Raw genomic sequence first — 24,921 nt, 5'->3', positions numbered from 1 at the left:
TTACTCCAGGAGCTGCAACAGAAAATACCTGGAGTATGGGCAGAGAGTAACCCCAGGATTGGCAGTCCACAGAGCCCCAATTGTGGTACAACTCTCCAGCACAGCAATTCTAGTACGGATTTAGCAATATCCAATAAGCCAAAAGGCCTGAAAAGGCATTGCAGTCCACATAAAAAGACTGAAAAAAGCAGGAATCTTAGTCCCTTGCCACTCCCCGTGGAATACCCATTGCTTCCTGTACAGAAACCAAGAACAGAGGACTTCAAACCTGTTCAGGACTTAAGAGAGGTCAATAAGAGGGTAGAAACTATACATCCCACAGTGCTTAATCCATATACCCTCCTGAGCCTGTTACCTGCACTGGGGAAAGACTGAGAAACTAAACTGGACTGAAATTGAAACTAAGGCTTTTCAAGATCTTAAACAAGCCTTAGCCAGCGCACCAACGTTAGCGCTGCCACACCTCACAAAGCCATTTCAGTTACATGTGGCAGAGGCTCGGGGAATAACAAACAGGGTGTGAACCCAATCCCTGGGACCATGAAAAGGCCTGTGGCATACTTATCAAAGAGGCTGGACCCCGTGGCTGCAGGGTGGCCAGGGTGTTTGAGAGCAGTAACAGCTACAACTATATTGGTAAAGGAAGCCTCAAAACTCACCCTATGGCAGGACTTGCAAGTAGTAGCTCCACATTCTGTGGAGGCACTGTTGCAAAGCCCACCGCAGCACTGGCTCTCGAATACTCGGATCACCCAGTATCAGGTACTCTTGCTTGATCCCCCGCGAGTCAGTTTTCTCAAAATGGCGGCATTAAACCCTGCTACCTTGTTGCCTGATGACAACCCTGAGCAGCCCCTCCATGACTGCACTGAAACCCTGTACTTGCTCAAGAACCTTCGAGAGGACCTGACGGGCCAGACCCTGATGAGACCCTGTATACACTGATGGAAGCAGCTTTTTGTTGAAGGGACCTGGTACGCAGGAGCAGCAGCCGTGACAGCTGACAAGGTAATCTAGGCACAGGCACTGGGGTGAGGGACATCAGCTCAGAAGGCAGAGCTAATAGCCCTCACCCAAGCACTATGGTTGGGGAGGGAAAGGCAGCAGCTATATACACGGACAGCCGATATGCTTTTGCCACTGTTCATGTTCACCGGGCCTTATACCAAGGAAGGGACTCCTAACGTCAGGAGGGAAGGAAATCAAAAATGTCCCAGAAATCCTTACCCTCCTTGTGGCCCTTTGGATGCCAAAGGTGGTGGCAGTTATACACTGCAAAGGACATCAGTCAACTGACACCCCAGAGGCACAGGGAAATGCCTTCGCAGATAAAACAGCCAGAGAAGTCGCCCAAAAACCAGTGGGGCCCCTCCGTATTTTACCAACCCTCCCTGCAAGGGTCTTTGATGAGACTCCAGTATACTCGGAGGAGGCTACTGTGCTGTGGAAAAGACTCCAGGCAAAGGAAACATCTGGAGATGGAAAGAATTGCCAGACCAGAGGCTGCTCGTTCCGGAGGCCCTGGGAAAGGAACTCATTTCCCAGATCCATCACAGTACTCATCTTGGGGGAACCAGCTGGTAGAACTGCTTAAATGAGATTATTATATTCCTAAGCTCTTTCAGGTCTCAAATGATATCGCAAAGAGATGTCACATCTGTGCACAGATAAATCCCCGGAAGTGGTCCCCTTTAGTCGAGGGAACCAGACTCAGAGGGAAAAGTCCTGGAGAGCATTGGGAAGTAGACTTTACAGAATTACCCCCAGGTCTGGGAGGATATCGCTACCTGCTGGATGGCCAGAGGCTTTCCCTACCAAGCCCTGAAACAGCACAAGTAATAGTAAAGAAATTAATCTCAGAATTTGTCCCCAGGTTTGTCCTACCTGTTGCAATGGGGTCCGACAATGGCCCGGCATTCATTGCCCACATTACTCAGTTATTGGCAAAGATACTAGGTATAAATTGGAAATTACACTGTATCTATAGACCTCAGAGCTCTGGACAGGTAGAAAGGATAAATCAGACCTTGAAGGAGACCCTGACAAAACTAAAACTGGAGACTGGCAAAAAATGGGTAAGCCTCCTCCCTTTTGCCCTACTCTGGGCCCGTTGCACGCCTTATGTAAAGGGCCTCACCCCTTTTGAGAGTCTGTTTGGCCAACCCCCACCACTACTTCTCAAGCTAGGGGAAGAAATATTAGCATCCCTTTCTAATCATAACCTCCTGAAGTCCTTACAGGCTTTACAGTTGAGCTCCGGGCTTAACCACCAGCTGGTCCAAAAGGCTCACTGAAACCCACCCTCCAGGACTGGGCCTGAACCACCTCTCTTTCAACCAGGAGACCTGGTGTGGGTTCAGAGGCACGAGCTATCATTGCTGGAAGCCAGGTGGACTGGGCCCTTCACTGTCATCCTCAGCACCCCATTAGCCATAAAGGTTGCCAGAAAGAGACACTGGATTCACCGAACTCAAGTAAAAAAGGCAGAATCCAAATACCCCACTGAATGGTGGGCCATCCAATGTACAGGGAACCTGGTTTGCCTGTACCTCCAGTATCACCCCTTGCATTTCCCCCTTGACTCTCATCTCCCCCGGGGAGCCTTCTCTATGTGTCCTCACTCACATCTTGCCTCAGGTATACTATTACTCTGGGAAGGGAGGGAAAGAACATTTAGGTCTGCTCGGAGGCAAAGAAAAACCGCCCGGTATTAATTCCCCTTTTAGTAGGGTTAGGGGTTGCCGGCTCCACTGCTGTGGGAACAGCAGCTCTAGTAACAGGAAATCAGAATTTTAAGGCCCTCAGCAGCCAAGTAGATCAAGATCTGAGCACATTAGAACAAAATGTAGATAGACTTGAAGATTCCATCAGTTCCTTAGCCGAGGTAGTATTACAAAATAGGAGAGTGCTTGACCTGTTATTTCTAAAACAGGGAGGACTATGCATGGCCCTAGGGGAGAGCTGTTGTTTTTATACTAACCACTCAGGAGTTATCAGGGAGAGCCTCAGTCAGCTAAGAAAGAGGCTACAAGATAGAGAGTGAAGGAGAAAGTCTGAAGGAAACTGGTATGAAAACCTCTTCTCCTGGTCCCCCTGGCTCACCACTCTCCTAACCGCCTTAGCTGGTCCATTAGTACTCCTACTGCTAACACTATCAGCCCGTGCATACTGAACTGCTTAATGAATTATATTCAAAGTAGAATACAAGCAGCCAAATTAATGGTCCAAAGAATTCACTACCAAAGAATAAGAAGAAACAATGATTTGATTCTCCCATAAAGCCAGTGGGGAATGTTACAGAGTAGAACAATATTTTAGGCCTGCTTAATTACATAGCCGCCTCAACAGCTTGACAGCCTGTGCAAAGTTTGAAGAACTGAGCTCACTCACTGAGCAACGGCCTACAAAGAACAGAGAGATCAAAATTAAGAATAGTCCTGACCTTTAAGTTACCCAGAAATGAATAACAGGAGGATGATGAATAGCTTGGCTAAAACTACACAATTAGCTTTTGTAACTTGGCTTTGCTTGCTATGGGAACCTGAACATGGATGTAGTTGTCCCCTTTAAATATTGGACTCTGGAGGTGATCAAGGCCGCTTCTTTCTTTGGCTTCCCGAGTGGAGGAGCAGATACTGGCCAGTCAATAAAGGCTCTCTAAATTTTAATCAGTCTGGAGTTCTGGTCATTCTGTCGCTCAGACTCCACAACACCAACACATCTCCTAGGACAATGGAAACTAGGAGAAAATAAGCAAATGGGATTACATCAAAATGAAAAGCTTCTGCACAGCAAAAGACACCAGCAACAATATAACAAGAAAACCCACTGCGTGGGAGAACATATTTGCCAATGTGGCATCCCATAAGGGTTTAACCTCCAAAATTTATAGGGAACTCATACAACTTAACCAAAGGAAGATAAATAATCTAATAAAAAAGGGCAAAGGACCTAAATGGACACTTCTTTAAAGAGAATATGAAAAAATGCTCAAAGTCACTAATCATCTGAGAGAGGCAAATCAAGATGAGAATGAGGTTCCATCTCACACCTGTCAGAATGGCTATCATCAACAAATCAACAAATAACAAGTGCTGGAGAGGATGCAGAGAAAAAAAGAACTCTTATACTCTGCTGGTGGGAATGCAGACTGCTGCAGCCACTGTGGAAAACAGTATGGAGTTTCCTCAAAAAATTAAAAATAGAACTGCCACATGACCCAGAAAACCTACTTCTAGGAATATATCCAAAAAACTCAGAAACAGCAATCAGAAAGGATATATGCATCCCTATGTTCATAGTAGCACAATATACAATAAATAAGATTTGGCAGTGGCCTGTGTGCCATCAGCAGATGAGTGTATTAAAAAGATATGGTACATTGAGATTCTACACAATGGAATACTACACTGCTGTAAAAAAGAAAGAACTCTTACCATTTGCAACAACATAGGTTGATCTGTAGACCATCATGGTAAGTGAAATATGCCAATCAGAGAAGGATAAATATCACATGATCTCACTCATTTGTGGAATATAATGAACAATATAAAAGTTGTTCCAGTGACATAGAAAAATTGAACAAACTGTCAAACCTCAGAGGGAAGGGATGGGGGTAAGAGACCAACTAAAGGACTTGTATTTATGCATATAATCTTAACCAATGGACACAGACAGTAGAGGGGTGAAGGCATGTGCTGTGAGGTGGGAGAAGCCAGGAGAGGTCAATGGAGGAAAAAGGGAGACATATATAATACTTTCAACAATAAAGAAATTAAATAAAAATAAAACAACACAAATATTTTTCATAATTAAATTTCCAAAATTTCAATTCCACCCTAATATTTACCAACAATCTTACCTAAAAAGACCTGGTCATCACCCTTACTGGTTTGGCTTAGTGGATGGAGCATCGGCCTGCGGACTGAAGGGTCCCAGGTTCTATTCTGGTCAAGGGCGTGTACCATGGTTGCGGGCACATCCCCAGTGGGGGGTGTGCAGGAGGCAGCTGATAGATGTTTCTCTCTCATTGATGTTTCTAACTCTCTATCCCTCTCCCTTTCTCTCTGTAAAAAAAAAATCAATAAAATATATATTTAAAAAACTGGTCATGATTATTTTTTTCTATATCCCAATGAAAGAAACTGAATCTACAACAGAGTCTAGAGAATAAAAACCACAAAGGAGACCATGCAGGGGCTACACATCCAGCACCAAACAGTACTGAAGGAATACAACCCAAGAGCTCTGTCTATGTCTCTACATTTCATGACATGTCACACCCTGAGATCATGTCTTTTATGTTAGAGTCCAACCCCTGAGCTCCTTATATAGTAGGAGGACATGCAAATAGAGCTCCCTATTCTCATAAAATCCAGCCCAGATCCAACCCTGCAGCTCTGCGACAGAAGCCCAGCCCCTAAATCCCCAGCTGTTTTGATTCCCTGATCAGGACTAAACACAGACCACTCACCATGGGGTTTCCCCTGTGGCTCTTTTGAGAGGTAATATATGCACAACAAGAGACACTGATTATGTGAGTAATGAGTAAACATGAGTGAGGGAAACATGGATGTGTGAGAGTTTCCTGACCAGAATGTGTTTGTGTTTGTAAGTGTCCAGTTTGAAGTGCAGCTGGTGGAGTCTGGGGGTGGCTTGGTGCAGCCTGGGAGGTCTCTGAGACTCTCCTGTGCAGCATCTGGATTCACCTTCAGTAGCTACTACAAACTGGGTACTCCAGGTTCCAGGGAAGGGGCTGGAGTGGATTTGTTAACAGTAATGGTGGTAGCACCTACTATGCAAGAACATGCTATACCTGCAAATGAACAGCCTGAGAGCCTAGGACACTGCCATGTATTACTGTGCAAGAGACATGGCGAGGGGAAGTCATTGTGAGCCCAGACACAAACCTCCCTGCAGGAGAGGCTGTGACCACCAGGGGGCACTCAGGGTCCCTCTCCACAAGGACCATCTCAGCAGCAGGTTCAGTTGCAGGTTTGAGCTCATTTCCTGTGTGGGTTCCTCTTCATGTCACATTTTCCCTCAGGGAACCTCTATGGATTCCTGATTCTGCACTTACCACTAAAGTCTCTGAGTTAGAAAAGTCTGTTGTAAAGAGAGACAGCATTCTCACGTGGACAAATCACAGATAGTTTCCTTCAGACACTCTTGTGCCCAAATGACAATTAATCATCAAATCATCTGACCCGGGTCATCTAAATCTATCCAGTGGTTCTGCTGACTTAACAGTATAGCTCAGCTCCTCACAGCTCCAGCCAGTCAGCAGCAGGACACATGACTGCTGGACAGTGGGCAACAGAGGCATGTGACACCCAAAGTCCCAGAGAAGAAAGAGCCCAGGTGGTGATGGTCATTGAGTTGTCATAATGCTCATAGCACAAATAGTAGGTGACACCAGGCAGAAGCAGAGCTACCCACTTGGTGTAGATGTCCAGGCTGATAACAAACACACTCACCAAGAGGACATGGGATATTTATTATGCACAAAGTTGAAATCCCTGGGAAGAAAAGGAAAGGCCCTGTAGTAAGTCAGAACTGCTTTGATGTAGCCAGGAAAGGAAACTGGCCCAGGGCTTTATTTTGGTGAGATGGTGAGGAATTCTGCTTCCAGGGGCTTGTGTGGTGTCAATCTCACAATGAAATTTTAGAAAAAACACACTATTATTTGTTATTTGATTTCCTATGGGGAGCAGATGGAGAAGAGGTAGTAGTGAGCCCTCAGTTGTCAGAAGTCAAATGAAAAAGAAAGTAGAGTATGGCTACCCATTTTACTAACAAACTTAGAAAAAATTAAGATAAAGGGTCCTTATGTGTATACAAAAAACATGCCTGCAGAAAATTAAAAGAATAATTATAAGTAAGCAAGTGAGGAGGATTATGGTGGTAATGATGATGATGAGGATGATGATGATAATGATGTTGGTGGTGGTGATGGTGGTAGTGGTGACAATGATGATAGCATAGGAAAGGAATATTGTTCCCATGTTTGGGTGGGAATCTGTATGATATCCTAGGTCATCGGCTTTTTTGGAGGGCTTGTGTCTACTTACAGTTGGGCCATTGGTATTTCAATCTCCCAATGACATCTGAAAAAGAGATGCCTGCTTTCTTTTCTGAGTAAAAGTCACTATGTGTGGACAACCACCATGTTTCCAAAAAGGAGAATAATTATAAGTAAGCAGGTGATGATGATGAGAAGAAGAAGAAGAAGAAGAAGAAGAAGAAGAAGAAGAAGAAGAAGAAGAAGAAGAAGAAGAAGAAGAAGAAGAAGAAGAAGGGGGAGGGGAAGGGGGAGGGGAAGGGGAAGGAGAAGAAAAGAATGATGATTATTTGATGATGAAGATGATAATGGACTGAGATAGAGGTCCTGGACCATTGAAATTATGACTCTGCATACAGACACACAATCACCATGGCTCCTCCAGTGAGGGGTGTCCATTCTTCCCTGTCAGTGTTGAGAAATTTTATACATGGAAACCAAATGAATTACACAGCTTGGGTGAATCCTCTGGTGTCACCTTTTAAAACAGAGACACTGTGAGAATATGCATGTAAGAAACAGGGATCGCTTTCCACCAGTTTGCAATGACAGATTCCTTATTTTTCTTGATCCTTATCTATTTGATCGTTAATGTTTCTATTTCTACAAAACTCCTGTTCATTATTACTCAGGTATTTTCTCCAATAATATAAGCTGTTCTTATCATGCCCTGAATTTCCTGCTGTGTCTTCAGTGTAAGAGGCTTTAAACCCATATGTATTGTAACAATCTGTTCATGAAAATCAGGTATATTTCTGACGTGTGATTCAAAATAAGTCTAGCATCCTCCCCTTACCAAGTTCCAAAGTCAACAATATACTAGGAAATTTTATAGCATATTGAAAGAATAATTTACCTTAATCAAGTGAAATATTGTTCACAATGAAAGGATGTTTCAATGTATGTAAAATAATAAAAGTGTTACACCTCATCCATAGTATGAAGGACAAAAAATATATCATCACATAGATAAAAAAGAAAAAATACATTTAAAAATTCAAAACGCTTACATGACTAAATTATAAATAAATTTATTATACAAAGCATGTACCTCAACATAACAAAGGCCACATTTGAGAAACCAACAAGTGAAATAATACTAAAAAGAGGAAAATGAAAGTTATTCCTGTAAGATCATGACAAACACATTGTGTTTACTTCTATTCTACAAAACTAGAAATGATTGTCAAAAACTTAGGCAGGAAAAAGATATAAAAACTATCAATATCAGAATTATCATGTTAAAACATCTTTTCCTATCTGTATGCAGATGACATAATCTTATATATAGAAAACCCTAAAAACCGCACACACACACACAAAAAAAACCACAACGAAAAGCTGTTAGACCTAGAAAGTGAATTCAGAAACGACATAAGGTTCAAAATCTACACACAAATGGCGTGTGCTCCTACTCACTCTCAACAAAGTGTCTTCATGACTCTAGGAGATACATGAGGATGTTTCAGAGGAAAGTGAGGAAAGAAAACTTGAACTGGCTAAACAAGGAGATGACAACCTAATGCAACAAGAACCTTGGACCTGTGTGTCATCTTTCTTGGTTAATTCCCCCATTCATGTTCCTAGGCAGCTTTTCCCAATATGGCACTATGTCGGGTGCCTGGTCCAGTTGACTCCCATCATGGGAAGACATGATGACAGGGGTCCCAAGGGTCACAGACAGACATCAGATTTACAATAAGTTTTTCATAACATAAAGTTAATTACTCCCTAACATTTACCTACAACATCCTAGTTTTTAATGGGTTTCATCTATATCACCAATGAAAGAAACAAATCTCACAAGTGAGTCTAGAAAAATGCCACAAACGAGGCTGTGTACCTGCTACATGTCCTGCACCAAACTCCCCTGAAGGAATAGGAGCCAGGAGCTCTATAAGTGTCTCTATAGTTCATGCTTCTGGTTCCCAGTGACCCACACAGACACTCCTCTCTCCCCCAACATTTTGTCAACTGGATTGAGGTTCACACTCTGGTCTCAGTTTATCCTCTGATCACTTTGTCGGGGAAAGAGCATCAGATGGAACTTCCCATATCCATAATATGAACCTCCTGCACTTTTATCTCTCTCCTAGATTTGAGAGTTAAATTGTCTTGGTTGTCATTACTTGTTGCTATCAAAGGCAAATCTAATTTTCAAGGCTTCAGTTTTTCATTTTATGACAATTATATCTCTGGAATCTTTGTACAGTTCTCTTAGAGCAACTGAGTTCAGTGTGTAAGACACAGGCCCAGATGTGGGGAATATCAGCATCCAAATCCAGAGCTCCCTATATAGTAGGAAGACATTAAAATAGTCCCCCTCTGCTCATATAAACAAGCCCAGCTTGCAGCTCTGGGAGAGGAGCTTAGACCCAGGATCCCCAGGTATTCCTATTCCCTGATCAGAACTGAACACAGACCACTCACCTTGGGGTTTGGGCTCAGCTGAGTTTTCCTTGTGGCTGTTTTAAGAGGTAATTTATGGAGAACAAGAGACACTGCATATGTGAGTAGACGTCAGTGAGAGAAAAAATGGACATGTGAGAGTTTCCTGACCAGGATGTCTTTGTGTTTGCAGGAGTCCAGTGTGAGGTGCAGCTGGTGGAGTCTGGGGGAGGCTTGGTGCAGCTTGGATGGTCTCTGAGACTTTCCTCTATAGCCTCTGCATTCACCTTCAGTAACCACTGGATGGAATGGTTCTGAGAAGCTCCACGGAAGAGGCTGGAGTAGGTGGTAGTTATATGGAGTGATGGAAGTCAGAAATACTACATAGACTCCGTGAGGGGCCGCTACACCATCTCCAGAGACAATGCCAAAAACACAATGTTTCTGAAAATGAGCAGCTTGAAAGCTGAGGATATGGCTGGGTATTACCATGGGAAAAACACAGTGATGGCAAGTGAGTGTGAACCCAGACATAAACCTCCCTAAGGGACCCACCTATTCTGAGTTATAGCCACAAGAGCAGGTGCAGGTGGTATTTATGGCTGATTTCTCTGAAGGTCCTTGCCTTCCTCTCACAATAATACTTTCTCCAAGAGTCTCTCTAGACCAGGGGTGGGCAAACTTTTTGACTCGAGGGCCACAATGGGTTCTTAAACTGAACTGGAGGGCCAGAACAAAAGTATGGATGGAGTGTTCGTGTGAACTAATATAAATTCAAAGTAAACATCATTACATAAAAGGGTACGGTCTTTTTTTTTTAGTTTTATTCATTTCAAACGGGCCGGATCCGGCCCGTGGGCCATAGTTTGCCCACGGCTGCTCTAGACCCATGATGCAGTGACTACCACTGATGGCTTTGTGTTTTAAAAGATTTACTCTATTAGAAAAATTCTCACATGCAAACACGCACGTATTACTTATGGAGGAAGAAAAATTCAGAGGGGTTGGTTAGCCTATAGAAACTGTCAACACACAATCAAAGTCTGTCCATGAAATGTGGAACCTGGTTAACCTCCCTGCACTTCAGGAATGCCCAGCAAATGCACTGGAGATTTCTTGAGCCCCATGTTTCTAACAGATGACACCTGTGTCTCTCAGAGATGGTCATGTCTTAGTGTCACATTAGAGCTCAGTCATGATCTGGGAGTCATGCACAACTATGCCTTCAGCACAAACTACGGTGGATTTCAGAGTGCATGGCTGAGACCTGTTCTGTATGCTCCATAGAGATGGGTAAGGGAGGTACATTCTCAGAATAAAGGTACTTTATGAATGCTATACAAGACAATATTGGTTTATTTCATTCTCTTGGTGGCATATGGTCTGAAACCAACTATTATTTCAGCCCTGACCATACTCTGTGAAGAGCAACAGTTGTATTTCTCAGCCCACTTAGTAAGAGCTCAAATTAGGAACTGGATCCAAAATAGGATAGATTGCTGTGAATTTGAAAAAAAATAATTTGACATAGTAGTGAAAACCTTCCAACAAATAAAAGCCAACAACCAAATGGAACCAAGGTGAATTCCATCAAAAACTCAAAGAAGAATTCATAACTTTTTAATAAATCCTTCCTGAATATTTCCAAGAATGAAAAGAGGCAACATTTCCAAAGAGATTTATTGAGGTGACCATTACACTGATACTAAAGTTAACTAAGGACACACAAAAAAGACAGGTCAATATCCCTGATAGGCACAAATGCAAAAATCCTCAACATTATGCAAGGAACTTAACACCACATTGAAAGGATCATTAACCATTATCCAGTAGGATATTGAGCAAGAACGCAAGGATCTTTCAATGTTTGTAAACCAGTAAATGGGCTACCCTCATCCAAAGAATGAAGGATAAAGTATACCATCATATAAACAGATATAGAAGAATAATCAAGAACAAACTCGCAGGAGAGAACCCTGATACCAGAGGATGGAAAGTAGAGACCACATTGAGACTGGTAGGAGGGAGGAGGCAGGAAAGGGCTGGCTGGGCAGCCACAGAAAGCAACTGAAGTCCCTAAGAGATATCTCAGGTGTGGGGGGTTGCCACTGAGAACTCTGGGATCTAATCCCCAATCTGGGCCTCACAGCAGAACACTATAACTAAGGAGGTTACTCACATAACATCTGGCTGTGAAAAGAAGCTGTGTGTCCTCAGCCAGGGAGTAACAGTTGAAAATTCAGGCACCTATTAAAGGGAAAATGCACAAAATTACCTGCAGAGCCATGCAACTTGTACTCCAACAGAAGGAGGGTAAAGTGGAATGGAGCTGTGAGAGCAGAAGCCATAATTGGGGACGTAGGGGTTAGAGCTCAGAAGGCAGACACCCAAGTTTCCTGGGATGAGTCATTCCCTCACACAGTGGAGGACATCTTTCCCACATAAACATTTGCCTTGCCTGGGGGGAAAGACAGTTTATACACCCTATTGGAAACCCCTTGCTCTGAGGCAACATAAGAGATAAAAAATAACAATCAACCTCCAGGCAGAAGCAACTGCCCCTCCCTGTTGAAAAATAAATAAATAAAACTCTTGCCACACCTGAAGTAAATTGTCTGGGAGGCAATTTAAGTCAAAACCCTTTCAGTCTGTAGACAGAGGTGGTCTCTGGAAACTTTGAGTCTTTGCCTGATCTAATTAGTCAGACAAAGCCTTTAACACTTTCCTGCACTAGAAATTGAGAGGTGTACAGGATCTAACTAGTACATAGTTACAAATCCAAACAGATTGCCAATATGAGGAGAAAAAGAAACAATCCTCAAATGAAAGAACTAGAGAATTCTTCAGAAGAAAAGATAAATGAAGCAGAGATTGGAAATTTACCTGAAACAGAGTTCAGAGTAATGATGGTAAAAATTTGCAACAGCATGAAAAAAGATATGGTAACTATGAAAAAAGAACAGTCTGAGATAAAGAATGATATAACACAAATAAAGAACACATCAGAAAGAATACACAGCAGATTAGGAGAAGCTGGGGATTGAATCAGTGAGTTAGAAGACAGAGTTGAAAATATCAATCAGCTGAAACCGGTTTGGCTCAGTGGATAGAGCATCGGCCTGGGGACTGAAAGGTCCCAGGTTCGATTCCGGTCAAGGGCATGTACCTTGGTTGCGGGCACATCCCCAGTAGGAGGTGTGCAGAAGGCAGCTGATCTATGTTTCTCTCTCATCGATGTTTCTAACTCTCTATCTCTCTCCCTTCCTTTCTGTAAAAAATCAATAAAATATATATTAAAAAAAGAAGAAAATATCACTCAATCAAAAATCCAAAAAGAAAAAGAAAAAAAATCAAACAGTTAAAAAACAAGAGGACAGCTTAAGGGAGCTATGGGATGACGTGAAACATAATAATATTAGAATAGCAGGTGTGCCAGAGGAGGCAGAAAGGAAGACAGGCATACAGAAGGTGCAGAAGGTGTTTGAAGATATAATGGCAGAAAATTTCCCTACCATGGTACTGAAAAGTCACACAAGTTCAGCAGGCACAGAGAACCCCAAACAAGAAGAACCCAAACAGGCACATAGCCAGACACATCATAATTAAATGCCAAAAATTAAAGACAAAGAAGAGAATCTTAAAGGCAGCAAGAGAAAAGAAAACTGTTACCTACAATGGAGTTCCCATAAGGCTGACCCCTGATTTCTCATCAGACATTTACAGGCCAGAAGGGAATGACATAAGGTACTCAAGGTAATGGAAAGCAAGTATCTGAGACCAAGATGACTATATCCAGCAAAGCTATTATTCAAAATAGACAGTCAAATAAATAGCTTCCCAGACAAAACAAACAAAAAAACAAAAAACCTAAAGGAGTACATCACACCAAGCCCGCATTACAAGAAATGCTAAAGGGATTGCAGTAATGAGAAAAAAAAGAGAGATAAACCTAGCCATACAGTATTAAAATGGCAGGAAGTATGTATCAATAATAACCTAATTGTAAATGGGTTAAATGCTCCAATCAAAAAGTGTGATGTAGCTGAATGAATGCAAAAACATGACCCAACTATATGCTGTCTACAAGAAACCCACCTCAAAACAAAAGACACACACAGGATGAGAGTGAAGGGAAAGGAAAAAAATCCATTCAAGTGGAAAAGCAAAAAAGAAAAGATGGAGTATCAATACTCAGATCTAACAAAATGAACTTTAAAATAAAGGCCCTACAAGAAATAACAAATTCACGACATAGAACTAAAGGGTTCGATGCAACAAGAGGATATAACCCTGGTAAGCATATGTGAACCCAATATAGAAACACCTAAATATATGTAAAAAAATAAAATAAAATAAAAAACTTCTAGAGGACTTTAATGGGAGAGATCAACAACAATATAGTCATATTAGGGGATTTTAACATCCTTCTGACTTCACTGCATAGATCTTATATACAAAAACTTACCAAGAAAACAGAGACTCTAAAGGACACACTGGATCATATGTATTTAATTGACATTTATAGAATATTTCACCCCAACACAGCAGAATATACATTCTTTTCAAGTGCACATGTATCATTCACAAAGATAGACCACATGTTAGGACATGAAACAAGTCTCCACAAGTTCAAGAAGATTGAAATTATATCAAGCATCTTCTCAGATAACAGTCGAATGAAATTAGAAATAAACTACAGTAAAAACACCCAAAAACATTCGAACACATAGAGGCTAAATACCATGTTATTAAACAATGAATGGGTTACCAATGATATTAAGGAATAAAAAATTTCCTGGAAACAAATGAAAATGAACACACAACAATCCAAAAATCTCTGGGACATAGCAAAACAATCCTGAGAAGGAATTTCATAGTACTACAGGCATACCTAAAAAAAAGAAGAAAAAAAAAAAAGGAAATCAGAAATAAATTATTTAACCTTACAACTTAAAGAATTGGAAAGAGAACAACAATAAAAGCACAGAGTAAGTAGAAGGAAGGAAATAATAAAGATTAGAGCAAAAATATATAACATAGAGATTGAAAAACAATATAAAAATCAACAAAACCAAGATCTGGTTTTTTGAAAGGATAAACAAAATTGATAAGCCATTAGCCAGACTCATCAAAGAGAGAGGACCCAAATAAATAAAATCAGAAACAAAAGTGGAGGAGTATCCACTGAAAGCACAGAAATCCAAAGCATTGTAAGAAAATACCATGAACAACTACATTCCAACAAGTGGGACAATGTGGAGTAAATAGACAAATTCCTAGAAAAATACAATCTCCCAAAACTGAATTAGGAAGGATGAAAAAACCTGAATAGGCCAATAACAACTGATGAAATAGAAGCACTAATCAAAAAACTCCCATAAAAGAAAAGCCCAGGTCTGGACAGCTTTACAGGACATTGCAAAGAAAGATAATTACAGGCCAATATCCTTGATAAACATAGATGCTAAAATCCTAGCAAATCACATCCAGCAATATATTAAAAAGATCACACACTATGATCAAGTGGGTTTTGTTCCAGGGATGCAAGGCTGGTACAATATTCACAAATCAACAAATGTGATACATCACATAAACAAACTGAAAGACAAAAATCACATGATCATATCAATAGATGCAGAAAAAGCATTTTATAAAATCCAACATTCTTTTTCAATAAAAACTCTCAGCAAAGTCAGAATAGATGGAGCATATCTTAACATGGTAAAGACCATATGTGACAAACCTACAGCCAACATCATACTCAATGGGCAAAAAATAAAACCATTTTCCCTAAGAACAGGAACAAGACAAGGATGCCCCCGTTACACCACTCCTGTTCAACATATTAATGTAAATGCTAGCCGTAGCGATTAGATAAGAAGACTTAAAAGGCATCCAAATTGGAAAAGAAGTAAAACTGTCATTATTTGCAGATGACAGGATATTGTACATAGAAAGTCCCAAAGACTCCATAAAAAACAATACCTACTATCCTATATAATAAAAGGCTAATGTGAAAATCGACAGAACAGAGGAACTACTGGTCGCTATGACGTGCACTGACCACCAGGGGGCAGACACTCAACACAGGAGTTGCTCCATGGTGGTCAGTGCACTCCCATAATGGGAGCACCACTCAGCCAGAAGCCCTGAGCTGGGTTCACAGCTGGCGAGCGAAGTGGAGGTGGCGGGAGCCTCTCCTGCCTCTGCAGCATCTCTAAGGATGTCCAACTGATGGCTTAGGCCCATCTGTTGGACATCCCCCAAGGGCTCCTGGATTGCAAGAAGGCACAGGCTGGGCCGGACCTTCCCCCCAAGTGCACGAATTTCATGCACCGGGCCTCTAGTACTTAATAAATGAATTCAGCAATGTAGCAGCATACAAAATCAACACCCAGAAATCTGTGGCTTATTTATACACTAATAATGAACTCAGAGAAAGTGAAACAAAACAAGAGAAAACAAAAAAGATCCCATTTACCATTGCACCAAAAAAAAAAAATTAAGATACCTGGGAAAAACTTAACTAAGGAGGTAAAAGACCTGTACTCAGAAAACTACAGGAAGTGGAAAAAAGAGATAGAGGAAGACATAAACAAATGGAAGAATATACCGTGTTCATGGATTGGTATAATCAACATCATTATAATGTCCATACTACAAAAGCAATTTACAGATTCAATGCAATCCCCATTAAAATATCAAGGGCATATTTCTCAGACCTAGAACAAACTCTCCAAAAGTTCAGATGGAATAAAAAAGGACCACGAATAGCCAAAAGAGAAGAACAAAGTTGGAGGGATCAGATTACCAGATATCAAGCTATGTTAAAAGCCATGGTTCTCAAAACTGCCTGGTACTGGCACAAGAACAGAAATATAAACCAATGGAACCGAATAGAGAACACAGAAATCAAACCAAGCCATTATGCTCAATTAATATTTGACAAAGGAGACAAGAGTATACAATGGAGTCAAGTTAGTCTCATCAATAAATGTTGTCGGGAAAATTGGACAGATACATGCAAAAAAATGAAACTAGACCACCAACATTCATCATACACAAAAATAAACCCAAAATGGAAAAAAAAAGACTTAAAAGTAAGATGGGAAACCATAAAAATCTTAGAAGAATACATAGGCAGCAAAATCTCAGACATCTCTCATAGCAATACACTTATCCACACATCTCCTAGGACAATGGAAACTAAGGAGAAAATAAACAAATGGGACTACATCAAAATACAAAGCTTCCACACAGCAAAAAAAAAACCATCAACAAAATAGTGAGAAAGCCCACTGAATGGAAGGATGTATTTGCCAATGTGGCATCTGATAAGGATTAATCTCCAACTTTTATAGGGAACTCATACAACTTAACGAAACGAAGATAAACAATCCAATCAAAAAAAGGGGGCAAGGGCCCTGACCAGTTTGGCTCAGTGGATAGAGTGTTGGCCTGGGGACTGGAGGGTCCCAGGTTCAATTGCAGTCAAGGGCATGTCCCTTGGTTGTGGGCACATCCCTAGTAGGGGGTGTACAAGAGGCAGCTGATTGGCGGTTCTCTCTCATCGATGTTACTAACTCTCTATCCCTCTCCCTTCCTCTCTGTAAAAAAATCAATAAAATATATTTTTTAAAAAAATAAAATAAATGGGCAAGGACTGTCCATGCAACCTGACCAGGGTGACCTGCTTGCTGGGCAGACATTGCTCCTCCAACCTGGGACTGAGGCCACAGCATAGGAACAAAACAGCATTGTCTCATTTTTCTTTTTGTTTGTTTGTTCATTTAAACGTATATTTAGAGCTGTGTTTTGTCAGAAACCTTCCCTCCTGCTTTTACTCTCCCGCTGACTGAGGTTTTCCTTTTCAGACATTGAACCCGATCTCTAGAGCAGGTCACGTCCTAGGTGCGCTAGCACTTAGAAACCCCTGGAGGTTGGTTGAACAAGGGAATCACCAGGAAACAAAATGCAAACTAATCTTTTTACCGATTCCTCTTTTTACCCCCAATATCCGTCTTCAGTAGCAATGGAATCTGCCACTATAAATACAAGTCCCTGGTGTTTATTCCAGATAATCTCATTTACTCTCAGCTGTTGTTTGTGCAAATCGTACAAGGTCTTTTATGCTCAAGCTTGAAAGTGATTTCCTAGGAGACAAGAGGCGCTGCCCCCCTGAAGATGACGGCATTTAATGACTCGAGGAAGACCTACTGGAGTTCTTCCTGTCTCCATCCTGACATCACAGCACCTGCACAGTTGGGGTGGGGACTGAGGGAAGGTGCGACATCCACTGTGGGGTCGCCCTGGGTTTACTGGGGGCCCAGGTGCTGCTGGCCCCCTTCTGAAGTGTAATGTGTAAGGGACATCGTGACCACAGCTAGCATCTGGGTGCTGTGTTTTTCTTTTCTTTGTTGTTCTCTTGCAGTTATTGAACCTGTGTGCATGGGATCTAACCTCTGCCACAGGTACATCTCTCAATGGGCATTATTGCCGTGTAGTGTAAAGAGTCAGTGAGGCAACTCTCAGAATGCGGTGTCAGCCTTGTTTTTCTAAAGTCATGTCGTTGTTTTTAAGTCAGTTTTTGAGAGAAACTAGAGGGTGTAGCTGGAGCATTGTGCGTGTTTGTGTGCTTCTGTAGGGCCTAGCTGCCCGGCCAAGTTGCAGGAATACCAAGGCCACAGGGTGGGCTCCTGAGTGAGACACGACTCCTCCAAGTTGGACACAGGGAGCCACTGTCCGTCCCCTGGCACTGTCTCCTCCGGTCTCCACTTTCTACCTTTATCATGTCCTCCTCATAGTTCCTTTATATTTGTTTGTATTTAATGCTAACTTTCCTAGGAGCTTAATGGAATTAAACATGCTGGCAATATTCTCAAGTACTTCCATTGTAAACTCCAATTGAATGCTTAGTATTTAGAGTCAGCCCCCAGCCCCAAGCAAGGGAAGGCTGTTCTGTGGGGTCATAGGTCAGAGAGGTCAGAGTTCAGTGGTCTGACCTGCTCCATCCAATACAGTTCCAATGTTCCCAGTGCCGTCTTGGTTCATATCAGGTTTTCCCCAGGTTGGGCCATGGAGGCTGCCTCAGCCTCTCCCTCTAAGGAACTGAGCTAGTAGAGAACTGACACCACACTCACCTGTCACCAGGGCCCCATCCATGGGCTCCCCTCCTGCCATTGAAAGGGAATCAGCTGATTCAGGTGCAGGCTCCCAGGGAGAGGGAGACATCTCTCCTGACCAGAACTCACCCTGTGCCATGGGTGTGCTATGGCTGTTGGACGGCTTGTTATGGGAATTTCCAAGATTCTGACGTCTGATCCTGACAGGAGATCCCACATGAGGTCTTCCAGGGCCAGTGACCCTGGAGGGACAGGAGGTGCACCAAGGGAACAAGGTCAAGGGTCCCAGTCTTCCCATGTCACTCACATTTTCTGTCACTCAGATTCCCCCTGCCCCTCAGATTTCCATAGTCACTCAGCGTTCCCTTGTCACCCAGATTTCTCATGTCACTCAGATTCCTTGTCACTTGGAATTCCTTGTCACTCATATTTCCTGTCACTCAGATGTCCTGTCACTCATATTTCCAGTGTGACACAGATTTCTGGGGAGCAGGCAGGCTAGTATGGACAGTGGATAGACTGATTCCAGGCTCTAGGCCTGGACCTGCATGTGCTTGATGATTCATGGCATTACCTTCCTGAAGACACTGTCAGCCTCTCTGAGCCATGATGCAGACACCCTGTCTCCCAGGACTCCCTCCAGGGCCCTGTCACAGTGCACATCACAGTGAAGCAGGAGGAGAGTACACAGGTGCACATGGGGATAGAGAGGAAGAGTCTCCACCACAGGCAGGACGACAGACTGCAGAATGTTCTTTCAGTCTCCACAGTCTTTCCCTGAAATGGGTGAGAAGTCCCCGTCCCCAGAAAGGGATGTGTTTACAGTTGGCACATTTATGGATCCATGAGATCGAGGCTGGGACTGCTGCCCTGTCCTGGGAGTGCTCACAGCTCTGGCCCAGCTGCAGAAGAAAGCGTTTCTGTGCAGGTGGGAACATGTGACTGGTGTCTCTTTGGGGATATGGTGGCAGCTCCCAACAGGCACAGAGATGGTCAGACTGGCCTGGGAAGAGTCTGCTCCAGTCTCTATTGGATTGAACATGAACAAGGAAAATTGCTTCATTCAAATGCCTGATGAAGGCCAGGTGATGCAGGGACATGGCCTGGGTCTTCCCAACAAACAGGCACAGGCACAGCAGCCTACTCCCCAGAGCACTGGACAGACTTATCGGGTCCAGAGGAACATGGAGGGACAATGACAGATGCCACGTCTGATCCCAGGGCCAGCTGCAGCCGTGACAGTTCCTGCTGACCTCCTAACACCCACATGGAGATGTCCATGCACATCAGGGCTGGAGAGGGTCTCAGGCCGCTGGTAATAGAGTGCACAGACAGGGGCTGTTGGGGTCACTATACTGGTCCTAGGTGCAACACAGACCCCAGGTGCATGTGACAGACCTGGGGGAACCTGACTCCCCTTAGGTGATGGAGGAACACCTCCCAGGAGAGGCACGACCTTCTCCATAATAGTGAGGACTATAAGGCCACAGGTGGATTCAGCACTGAAGTGAGGGTAACACCAGAGCACAGACGCTCATCCATGCTCTCATCTCACACCAGGGTTCTGCACCCTCACTTGGCAGGAACTGCTCTGCCCTGGAGTCAGTTCAGGGGAGCATTTTTAGGCACACCCCAGATGCCGGGATCACTGTTACAAGATGTGGACACTTGTAAAATCTTCAAAACTTCTTATGATTCTGTATTCAGTTACTGAAATGGTATCATGACCAGGATTCTAATCCAGGACACTCACCTGCATGAAGGCACTGCCCTCCCTGTAGGTCTCCAACCCAGAGCTCCCTGTACAGCAGGAGGACATGCAAATAAGGCCCCCTCTGTTTGTAAAAACCAGCACAGCCCTGACCCTGCAGCTCTGGGATAGGAGTCCAACCCTGAGATCCCAAGGAGTTCCCATTCCCTGATCAGGACTGAATATAAAACACTCACCATGAGGTTTGGGTTCAGCTGGGTTTTCCTTGTGGCTCTTTTAAGAGGAAATTTATGAAGAAAAAGAGACACTTGATATGAGTGATAGAAACTGTGGATGTGTGAGAGTTTCCTCATGAGGACATCTTTGTGTTTGCAGGTGTCCAGTGTGAGGTGCAGCTGTTGGAGTCTGGGGGAGGCTTGGTGCAGCCTGGGGGGTCTCTGAGGCTCTCTTGTTTAGCCTCTGGATTCACCTTCAGTAGCTCCTGGATAACCTGGGTTGGTCAGGCTCCAGGGAAGGGGCTGGAGTGGGTCTCACTCATTAATCCTGATGGAAGTAGCACATACTTGCAGACGCTGTGAAGGGCAGATTCACTATCTCCAGAGACAATGCCAAGAACACACTGTATCTACAAATGAACAGCCTGAGATCTGAGGACATGGCCATGTATTACTGTGCAAGAGACACAGTGAAGGGAAGTCAGTATGAACCCAGACACAAACATCCCTGCAGCAGAGGCTGTGACCACCAGGGGGTGCTCAGGGTCCCTGAACACAAGTACCATCCCAGCTGCAGGTGAAGTTGGAGATTTGGGTTAGTTTCCTGTGGGGTTTCCTCTTCATGTCACAGTTTCCCTCAGGGAACCTCTGGATTCCTGACTCTGTACTTACTTCTGACGTCTCTGAGTGAGAAAAGTTTGTTGCAAAAAGGGACAACTTTCACACATGGGCAAACCTCAGACACTCTTGTGCCCAAATAATAACCATCTAATCTTCTGTCCCAGGTCATGCTGCTGACTCAACAGTGTAGCTCAGCTTCTCATGGGTCAGGGTCCCAACAAGACAGCAGCAGGACAGTAGTGTGCTGGACAGTGGGCACCAGAGGAGTGTGACCCCAAAACTAGAGAAGAAAGAACCTGGCTTATCATCATGCTCATAGCACCAAGACTAGGTGACACCAGACAGAGGCAGAGTGACCCAAAGCAGCTTGGTACACATGTACAGGCCGGCGACAAACAGACACACCAAGTGAACATGGACTGTTTATTCCATACATAACTGACATCTCTGGGAAGCACAGGAAAGGCCTTCAGGAAGTCAGACCTGCTTTGATGGAGCCAGGAAAGGAGAGTGGCTTGTGGTTTTATTTGTCGAGGTGGTGGCAGAGGGAGAGGATTTCTCCTTCCAGAGGCTTGGGTGGTTTCAATCTCCCAATGACATCTAAAGACAAAGTCATGATTTTTTATCGTATTTCTCCTGATTGGCAGATGGAGAAAAGGCAAGAATAAGCCATCAGTTGTCATCAGTCAAACAAAAATAAAATAAGAGTATGGCAACATATTTTACTTAACACCTCTACAAAAATGAGCAAAAAGATTAGATAAAGTGTCATTATGTATGTTGAAAAACTAGGTCTACCAAAAATGAGAAGACTAAACATGAGTAAGCAAGTGATGATAATGATGGTGGCGGTGGTGGTGGTTCTGGTGATGGTGATGATAGACTTGGACAGAGATCGTGGTCTAAAGTCTTGGTGGAAACATGTACTTTATCCAGGGTCATCAGTTTTTACTTTATTTTTGTTTATTTTTTAATATATATATTTTATTTATTTCATAGAGGATTGGGAGAAGAAGAGAAAGATAGAAACATCAATGATGAAAGAGAATAATTGATCGGCTGCCTCCTGCATGCCCCACACTGGATACTGAGCCTCCAATCCAGCCATGTGCCTTTGACCAGAATCAAACCTGGGAACCTTCAGTCCACAGGCTGATGCTCTTTCCACTTTGCCAAAGTGGCTAGGGCCAATGTCATCATTTTTTATAAGGCCTTGTGTCAGCTTAGAGTTGGACCTTTGGGGGTTGAATTTTCCAATGACATCTAAAGAGGAGGCATCTGTTTTCTCTTTAGATAAAGTCTCTATAAAAAGTCATTGTGTAGAAAACCACCAGAAAATGAGAAGAATGATTAAAAGTAAGCAAACTGGGGGGGGGGGGGCGGGGAGTGAGTGGGGGGAAGTAATCATTCAAGAACATTATATGCATATATGTATGGCCCATGGCCACAAACACTGGGACAGTGAAGGCCTGGGGCAGGGCGGGAGCGTGGTGGGTGGGGGAAGCAAATGGTGATGATGGTGATGATTAAGATAATGATGATGATGATGATGATGATGATGATGATGATGATGATTAAGATGATGGTTATGATGGACTAAGAGGGAGGTCTTGGTCCAAAGAAATTATGTCACAAATACAAACACACCGTCACCATGGCTCCTCCAGTGAGAGGTATCCACTCTTCCCTGCAACTATTGAGAGATTTCATAAATGGGACCCTAATGAATTATGCAGCTTGGGTGACCCAGGGGGAGACCATGTCAATAATGACCCCAAACGTATCCAAGTGCAGATCCTCTGGACCTGGGGAGGTGATACGTTCTAGAACAGAGACACTGTGAGAGTGCATTTAGGAAACAGGGATCCACTTCGCACCAGTTTTCAGTGATACATTCCTTATTCTTCCTCCGGTTGGAAAGGTTGGTTTTCCTTGGTGTGTTCAATACTGGTGATTTTCAAAGGCATCTCAGTTATATTATCACCTCCATCTTATTTTTTATAAAAATTTTCAAATGTTATTTTGCTGCACAGTATGAGAAATGGACTTTTAAAACAACTGAATTATATTGAAAATGAACAGCAAATAAATGAGACCCATGTTAATAAAAGTTCAGCTAAATGTCTCATTAAGTATATAAGAAGCACACATAAATTTGGATTCCACAGTCTTCTTTAAGAAGTCGAAGTCCTTCAAACAACATTGCTATGAACTGGTCCAGAGCATAACAGCAGATAGGAAAGCCTAACAAGGGGGATGATCTGTAGCTGGACATTTGTAAACAAGGATCTGAAGTCCTGCCAAGAAGAAGTGAATGTTCTATCAGAAGCACAGCATGACTTGCAAGCGAGTCACACTGGGTCAAGATTGCACACAATCTTGAGTTCCAGGCAATTTACCTCCCTGAGAAAGACTAAGATTAAATAGTCGTGAGTGTAGAGCAGAAAGGGAGGACACAGCTGCAAGTTGTCTTCAGTACGCTATTGTAATAATATAGAACAAAACAAGATTTTCTTGATTAACTGCTGACGTACTAACCTTGTACCAAACCCCGGTAAAAGTGATGGTGAGAGTGCAGAGTTTGCTACATGCCTGAGCGAGCTGTAGCCCTCTGTCCAGCATCAATCATCCTGTGTGCTCGTCTTACCCCTGCATCTTCGGTTCATTAAACATCCCTCAGCAGTGATCAGGACACCTTCCTTGGTGCTGCTTTGATGATATTATCCACACGCAGAATCACCTCTGCTGCTTCAGCTGCATTCAGTAGAACCTGCACTTCACTTGGAAAGTTCCTGTGATGCCCAGCACTGCCATCACCAATAGCACCTTCGTTCATATCCAGTCCAGCAGTTGTGTTGCCTTCATGATGGGCAGCTCAGGCCTGTGCTACCAGATCTGCACTGTCATAGATGGCATTGGCAGGTGTAACAATAAGTAATATTCTCAGTGCTTGAGCTAAGAATGCATTTCAACAGCTTCTTTACCTGGTGTTTTTTTGGCAGCTGAGCCATCAGCAGCTCAGAACAGCCTCCTCCATAAACTGTTCTAGAAGCCTTCTCAGTGTGTGCAAGAACACAAAGGGCATCATGAAAAGGTCTTTCTGCTTCATCTAAAATGTGCTGAGTGGCACCATGAAGAACATTAGTGTCAGCTTCACCAAGGGCTACCCCAGAAACATGAATGGCATGTCTCCTCCAATCATGACTTCAATGAGCTTGCAACTTCCAAGCTTCACTAGTTCTGGGTGGTCAAAGGTAGAGGCAAGTTCACCACCTGTGACAAGAGCCAGGCATTCTACATATTCAATAGCATAACTCCAGCAGCACCAAAAAGCTGCTCAGGATAATTATAAATTTACTAGAGGCCCAGTGCACGAATTCTTGCACAGGTGGGGTCTGGTATATTTTCTTCTCTGTCATAAATGGTGTGTACCAGTCTCCATCCAGGCAAACCTTTCCCCTCTGGCCAGGTCGGCCCGGGGAACATCTGTAAACACCAAGGGACTGAGGACCCTGATGAGAACAGCCTCAGCCGCTCTGGACGTCAGGTTCTCTCCCCTCCATGGTCCTAGGAGAAGTCAGCCCCCATGTCCAGGTGCTCAACAAAGGGCCAGGATGTTCTCCTTGAGCTGCTCCTGGGGGATTTTCAGGGACCTGCATCCAGGAGTTAGAGTTTATGACTTAATCATCCAACAAGATTATTGACGACCCAGGTGGTAAGACTTTGCACTCTAGGCTTTGTTCGTGGAAAAATGGAGGAAATAACCTTTGAGATGCTAAAAGCAAAGAATGAAAATCACCCCCT

At 43.2% G+C, this 24,921-nt stretch overlaps 1 pseudogene; it reads right to left on the bottom strand.

Moving 5' to 3' along the window:
• Positions 1 to 24,465, bottom strand: part of LOC132222427 (T-complex protein 1 subunit beta-like) — an 88,605-nt pseudogene extending 64,140 nt beyond the window's left edge.
• Between the last annotated feature and the right edge of the window lie 456 nt (positions 24,466 to 24,921).

The sequence above is a fragment of the Myotis daubentonii genome, chromosome 20, assembly GCF_963259705.1.
Source record: "Myotis daubentonii chromosome 20, mMyoDau2.1, whole genome shotgun sequence".
NCBI lineage: Eukaryota > Metazoa > Chordata > Mammalia > Chiroptera > Vespertilionidae > Myotis > Myotis daubentonii.
This window is presented reverse-complemented; position numbering and strand designations above follow the sequence as displayed.